Raw genomic sequence first — 7,787 nt, 5'->3', positions numbered from 1 at the left:
ACTGGCATCACACTGTACCTGTTTAAAAATCAGCATTAATGCAAAATTGACTTATTTGCACTATTGGGCATTGCTAATATTTGGCATTTGCTACGTTATGGAAGTACAGTGGGCTGCAAACAGCAACTCGCATAGACTCACACTGACTAGTGAAGTGTGATGATCCCTCTTTCTGTAATCACAAAAAGCATTCATGATCTAAAAACTGATATGATGTGTTTCAATATGCTGCATGGCCATATTTGACTAAATGCAATGGATTCCAAATTTCTCATGTATAAAAATGTCTTACAGTCACATTTTTATGCAAATGTTCCACTGTCTCTAATACAGTCAGTATAGTATAGTAGTAGTATAGTTAACCCCTTTTTTATAGACTTTTTTTTCCAGGTCTGGCTTGTACTGATTCACTTAGCACACAGAGACACGCACACACACCATTGTACATGTCACTTCTTTTGTAAGGACTGCTCCTTTAAAGAATGTGGCTGTGCTAAGTTTCTCTCAGGTATAGATTCATTAGTTTTTGGCCTCCTGCTGCCTGTCTTCTGGTTTGCTGACTGCTAGTGGAAAAAGCCATTTAGCCCACTGAATGTCAAGGTTAGTGCGCGTTGTCCTTGTCATCAGTCTCGGCGGCAGAAGGTCAGGGATAAGCTTTCCTCAAATGGGCAGCGTCAAACAAAAGGGAGGCTGACTTAACTGGCCCAGAGAAAGAAGACCTTCTCTTTCAGTCGATAAACAATCCACTGGGCAAAAGCTCTCAGCAGCGTTAACCCCTGCACCGCTGGCCTTATACTGACAGTCCGTGTGTGTATGTGTGTGAAGGCCGCAGCAGTTGAAAAGCTTGCCAAGAAGGGTAATGTTTCTCCACAGTGCACTGCACTAAAGAGCAGACTTGATCAATGCACGGTTAATATATTCATCAGCCAAATGAAATAATCATCCTTAGAGGGGGGTTTAATATAAATATGTAATCTTCACTTAATTGGAGGGCTGTGAAAATCAGATTCCGTTACAGAAAACAGCAGGACGGAGAGCCGTGAATATATTTCCCTCTATCAGTTCGATCAGGTAGAGAGACATGTGTCCGCCACACCTCTATCTAAACAGACATGGAAATGTCATCTCCCGTGTGGTCCCAGCTAGCTCAGATCTCACTCAGCCAAAGGAGGCTCTGCAGGGAGACATAACCTATCATCTTAACTCTCACAACAGCCAAAATGGCCAAAACCCATAAAAGGAGCTTTGGGCTGTCAAACAGGGTACATCACACGCTCTACTGGACCCTCGAACATCCAGTCAGAGCTTTCTTCCTGTTAGCAGAACACAACACATGTTATGTGCTGCTACAGCGTAGTTCAACAGCATTAGCAATGCAAAGGTCATGGGTTTGATTCTCGGGAAAGACGTGGAATGATAAAACGTATACCTTAAATGCACTACAAGGCTTTTTTTTCAACTGCAAGTTGTACCGGAGGTGACACGCACCGTACTCCAGACCACCCTTTTATGTGGACTTGGATGCCGTTTGCTGTTACGATCATGAATTGAACTATATTCTAGTGTCAAACAGATCAGGGTCCACACCAAATGCCTTTAAGTTGCTTTGAATAAAATCTGCCAAATGTATGAAAATGTAAAACATTTACATAAACACATATACAATGTCTAGTGGCTGTTGACCTTTCTGACACTTACTTCGAGTGGTCTTTTGAAAAAAAAAATGAAGAAAACCATTTCCTGCCACATCAAACGCTGAAAAGACTTGTGCTGCTTCTTTTAATGTTGTGACTAATTAAGTGTTTGTCAGCCCATAGACAGACACATAAACTGCCGTTTCCTTATGTAAAAACGAGTTGCTATGGTTTATTTATTTATTTATGCATTTATTTATTTTACCTTAAGAAGGAGGGAGCAGATGGTAGTACAGCATAAATGTAACTTTTGGTGGACCAGAGACCAAATGGACAGGTACCATGTAAAAACAAACAAATAAGTAGAACGATAATTATTTTGAACTCATTAAAATTTAAATATTATTTCAGCAGGAGTTCACCCCCCCAAAAAAAGAGTCCTGTTGCACAACTCCTATGAAGCTTGACAGGATCCACTTTTTTTTTTTGGTCTTTTAAAGGATTTAAATTGATTTAATGGAATAAAGAAAGGAAAGAAGAACAGAAAAAAGAACAAGAATAATAACTTTTTTTGCAATCAATATGAACTTTCAAATTATATTTAAATTTGCCTAATGCCTAATATTCAGAAAATGGCAAAATGTTACTTGTCACATTCAGTTATGAATTACATTAATCACATAAATGATTCAGCCTATATTTAATTAATTTTATTGAACAAATCACAAAACAATTGACAAATCTTTCCTCGCATTTTTTTACCATTAAAAACTGAAGCATCACGCTGGACTTTTAACCTTAATTTCTAAGGTGGTTACGGCCCTGTCACTATCCACTTTCTTTGTATGGCAAAAAGCAGCAGGAAGGTTTTGCTAACATGAGGGAGAGTAAATGATGACAGGAAGTTTCATTTTTGTGTGAGCTGCACCTTTAAATGTTGCACAATTTAGAAACAGCAGTGTCGTAACAATGAGCAGTTTAATAATACATCATCAGATTTCTTCCTGTTGTAGTCTCAGTGGTGTGGCTTGTCATTGTGCCCTTGGGAGGTCTTTGAACACACAGGCCGTGATAATCTCTTGCTATCTCCGTGGCTTATTCTCCAGATCTCTCTAATGGCGCGACAGTGTCCACAGTGGCTGCAGTCATCTTAAACGGATGAAGGCAATTCCAGCGGCGGTCACGTAGTAGTGTATTCCCAGTGTCACCTTGTCATTTGGAGCCTGTTTGTGCAGTACTTCGAGTAAAACCGAGGGACGTGTGTGCGGTTCTCCGTGAAAGGTCTCCTTTGCCCCCCTCCTCCATCTGTGTCGCAAAGGTCTAAGCAAACACAACTTCGCCCTCCTTCATTAACCTTCCCCTGATCTCTCTCCATCCATAGAATCTCTCTCTCTCTTTCTCTCTGTCACACACATTCACATTTTCTTTCATTCTTCCCTCTCTTTAGCCTCTTACAAGGTTAATGTTTGCACAGATGAACTTAATTAAGGCTTTTTCAAATGACTTTGGCAGTTTGTGTGTTTTAGATTTTTAAGAGGAAAAAGGATTATCATGCTTGAGGATCAGGCCTAATGTAAAGCAGTGGAGCTGAACTTCTTGTCAAAAGCAGAGCGATGACATTTGTAAGAGTGTTCCCTGTCCTCTCAGTAGAATAGTCATTATCAAGGAAAACAGTTTGATATACCGTATTCTTTAGCCCTGAAGTAAATGACAAATATCTTAGTGATTAGGGCCATTCGTTTTCAAAATAACGTCTCTAACCGATGCTGCATTTATTTCATCAGTAAAATGGCAATATTGAAAAATATTATTACAATTTAAAATAACTGCTTCATATTTTAATTTGTAAAATCAGCAATTACTCCAGTCTTCAGTGTCACATGATCCTTCAGAAATCATTATAAAATGCTGATTTGGTGCTTTAGAAGCATTTCTTATTATTATCGTCAATGCTGAAAACAGTTGTGCTGCTTATTGTTCGTGTGGAAAATGTTTCTTAGATTCTTAGATGACTGAAAAGTTCAGAAGAACAGCACTTATACGAAATAGAAATCATTTTACTTTTGTTTTCTTGCACAACCATGAAATGTCAGCTCACGCAAATTGTAAAGAAACTGTTTGGGAACAGGCCAGTCTCGATTAACTCTATCATTGTGATTCATTCAGGTAAATTCAGATTTGTCACTTGTCAGTATTTATGGCATGTTGTTTTTATATCTGAAGGTGTTGACCAATATTATAGGCAAGAGAAAAAAAATGAAGGCAGGGAATTGCATCCAAACATATAGTAAATGCTGAACTGATGTGAAAATGGTGACATCAGATATATAGGAATTTGATTTAAAATCATTTAATATTTACACTGTTAAAATATGAAAAAAGCATCAGTTTACACACTACAGCAATTTAGAGGTCCATTAGTGCTATGAAAGAATGATCCTGGATCAAAAGCACATTTTCTCCATGTTTCATAATTTCCTTACAGGGCCTATGACCACACATGACCTCTCTGTGATGCCCGGCTGTTTCTGTATTGGAGAAATGAACAGATAAATAACCCTGACCTTAATGATGACAAGGTTAGGCTGGGGTTGAATCATGTGAAAGGCCTCAGCACCAGTCACAAGGCAGATCAGAAAGCAACAGTCTCGCCCTGGGGCGACCTCTGCATCTCTGAGCCTCTTTTCAAAATGAGAACATCTCAGTGCTGTTTTCTCTTTTCCTGTCATGCTTTTCCGTTGACCTTTGACCTAGCTGATAGAGCGCTTTAGGGGGACAGGAGAAGCACTTGTGTAACCGGCCTTCCCGGTCACCTGAGTTGCCACACAAACACCGAAGTCCTGTTTATTGCAATTTCCCGATTGTATTTGAAGCCAACACTGAATTAGGTCATCTTGCTATATTATGCAGACTTTTTAAGCATCTGCGACCCACCCGTGATAAATTCCTGCTGGAGTCATGGTATGTGTGTTGTGATCATTTAATTCTGAGGTCTCTTGTTCTAAAGAAACTGTGTATGGTGACTGCCTGAACCACTGACCGTCTCTAATGGTTTGTTTGTGTTTATTGTTGTGGAAGTGAGAGGAGCCACTGGGTGATACATGCAAGAGGAGGTTAAATGTTCAGCCACTGGAACTGTGCATTAATTAGTGCACCCAGGTGCCACATCGCACTGTGACTCACTCTTCCTATCCCGCACCAACACGTGACTGACCAGAGACTGTTTCAACTCACCTTACTGCCCCTCTCATCTTGTCTTCTCTATCCTCCTCTTATTCGCCAAAGTTCACTGTACTTTTACCCAGCAGTTCCCTTTTGTTGTATGTTTTGTCATTTACCTAATTAATGTCTAAAGGCTGTTTACCATTCTCTTCCACCAGGCGTTCTGTCTGTCCACACCAATGAGGTTTATAATACCTGAAAAAGCCAACCGTTATCAATGAATGTTCTGATTTGAAAATCTGCCGTCTTGACATGAAGTTAAGTATTTTTAGGGTAACTTTAAAAAATGTGTTTAAGAGCAATATACACATCCAACCTGCCAGAACTGGAGAGGATCTGCAAGGAGGAATGGCAGAGGATCCCCAAGTCCAGGTGTGAAAAACTTGTTGCATCTTTCCCAATAAGACTCATGGCTGTATTAGATCAAAAGGGTGTTTCTACTAAATACTGAGCAAAGGGTCTGAATACTTAGGACCATGTGTTATTTCAGTTTTTCTTTTTTAATAAATCTGCATAAATGTCAACAATTCTGTGTTTTTCTGTCTATATGGGGTGCTGTGTGTACATTAATGAGGAAAAAAAATTAACTTAAATGATTTTAGCAAATGGCTGCAATATAACAAAGAGTGAAAAATTTAAGGGGGTCTGAATACTTTCCGTACCCACTGTATGTGTTGGTTGCTTTTGGTTATGTTGATTTAATCAGAATATACAGCTAACATTGAATGTTTTAATGTGTAATTCACAGTTATATGGAACAAGGATTTGGACCAATGAGATTTCGTAGAGGCCAGTGCTACCCAGGCTGATATCACCAAAAGCGAATGACCAACAAAATGTGACATGGCTGGTTAGGACATTCTTGTTTAAAACATTTGTTATAAATTAATGAGATACTAGCAATTCACTACCGTTCAAAAATTTGTGGTAAGTAAGTTTGTTTATTTGTTATTTGTTTTTGTTGTTGTTGTTATTTTTTCTGTTGTTGTTCAATTGATCAAAAGTGATTAAAGACATTAATTGTTACAAAAAAAATTAGTTTTCAAATAAATGCTGTTCTTTTGAAAGTGTAAATGCTGTTCTTTTGTTCTTGTTTCCAGAGCAGCAAATCAGCTTTGAAAAATTCAGCTTTGCCATCACAGAAATAATTTACATTTGAAATATATTAACATATAAAAGTTATTATAATAATGTTTTACAATATGTCAGTATTTACTGTAGTTTTGATCAAATAAATGCAGCCTTAGTGAACATAAGTATTCTTTTAAAAACTTTAAAAAATCTTACCTACTCCAAACTTCTGAACGGTAGTGTATATACAGCATGTATGATGAAATGTATTTTGTTATAATACACAGCAACTCTAACAATCTCTTAATGGATAAATATGCTATTTAGAACTATGTAGTGTAGTTACAGCCGTTACGAGCATCTAAAATATCCTGCCATTTGTCGCGGTCATGACTGATTACAGACCTTTAATTTAGAGTTTACGCTTTTTCGCTTATGCTTTATCATGTCAGGTCTGTTAGGAAAATATGTTGGAACAGGCAGAGGTAATGAACAGAAAGCAAATTATGTTTCTTTAAAGCATATAGAGGGTAAAAGAGAGAGCAGTAAGGAACGGAAAGTGGGTGGGAAAGTGTTTGCGATCTCTGTGTGTCTGTCTGCAAAGGAAGTGATGGAAGGGAACAGAATCATCTCATGTCAAAGAGGTGCAGAAACAATTCAGTGATTTTATTTAGTGATTTTTTTAACCCCCACATATTCAAACACCCATAGCAGCATCCTCCTGGCTCCTTCTTCCTAACAGTATATGCTCTTCTTCCACAACGTTATAAATTCCAGCAGAAAAGGCTACTTATTCTGTCATAAATCTCCTCTTGCCAGTTTCAAATTACAAAGATGTATTTGCAAAACGACCATGCCAAGTGCAGAAAAAAGGCAGGAGAAAGAAAAGAAAAACACTCCCCGTCTTTTTTATGAGTCAACATGGTGCATACGGTGGGTGGTTTGTATCTGCATGCACTTCTTTTTTTCAGGCAGGGTGACGGTGTGCACCCGCAACAATGGCACTGACAGCTTCCGCACCCTGATCTCATCTGTTCCAGCCTGTGCACTCCACAGATACTATTTAACTTTCATTAAACAGTGTTTGATATCACCTCAGAGAAGAGACGCAAGCTGTGCAAATGCTCATCTGCTCCCCTTCATTCGATTTGATTCTTTTTTTCCTCTCCCAGGCTGTGCCTTTCTCATAGTCTTTTTCTTGTATTATCCATCTCATTCCTTCATTCGCACTCTTTCGCTCAACTGCTCATCTAAACCCCCTCTTCCCTCTGTCAGGCCTGTTCTGACTGACTAAATGGCAGACCTTTGAAGCTACGGTTAGATTTCTTCATACCTTTGTACTTGTTTCATAGTGTTGAAACAGTGATTCATGTACGCTTCACACAGCTTCCATTAATTTCATGTAATGTAGCTTTTATCTCACTAGCTGGGACAACTATCTCCAGCACTGTCTCTGGGGTCAGCATCTTGCTCACAGACTATTGCTTTCTCTTTCAGTTACTATTTTCCTTCTTATTTTCATTTATTTTTCTCTTTCTCACTCAGGGCCAGCCTGTGGGTTTGTGGGGCCTCAGGCCAGATCAGTGAAAGAATGGCCATAACATAATAACATCTATAGAACCTCTGCAACATGATGAGTGGTTTTCTTCTTTTTAAGAGAAAGCACTAGAAATAATCGCAGTGTACATACAGTTCTGTAAAAAGCTATTTCTACTATATCTGACCCTGAAAAAAATGAGTTCCATTGGAGTAACTTGATGTAGTTAGGTTGATTCAGTCATAATATGTATATATATATATATATATATATATATATATATATATATATACTGTATATATATAAAGACATAGATAGATAGA

This window comes from Sinocyclocheilus grahami, unplaced genomic scaffold, assembly GCF_001515645.1.
Source record: "Sinocyclocheilus grahami isolate Dianchi unplaced genomic scaffold, SAMN03320097.WGS_v1.1 scaffold728.1, whole genome shotgun sequence".
Classification (NCBI taxonomy): Eukaryota; Metazoa; Chordata; class Actinopteri; order Cypriniformes; family Cyprinidae; genus Sinocyclocheilus; species Sinocyclocheilus grahami.
The sequence above is the reverse complement of the archived record's forward strand: the minus strand, read 5'-3'. Positions refer to the sequence as shown.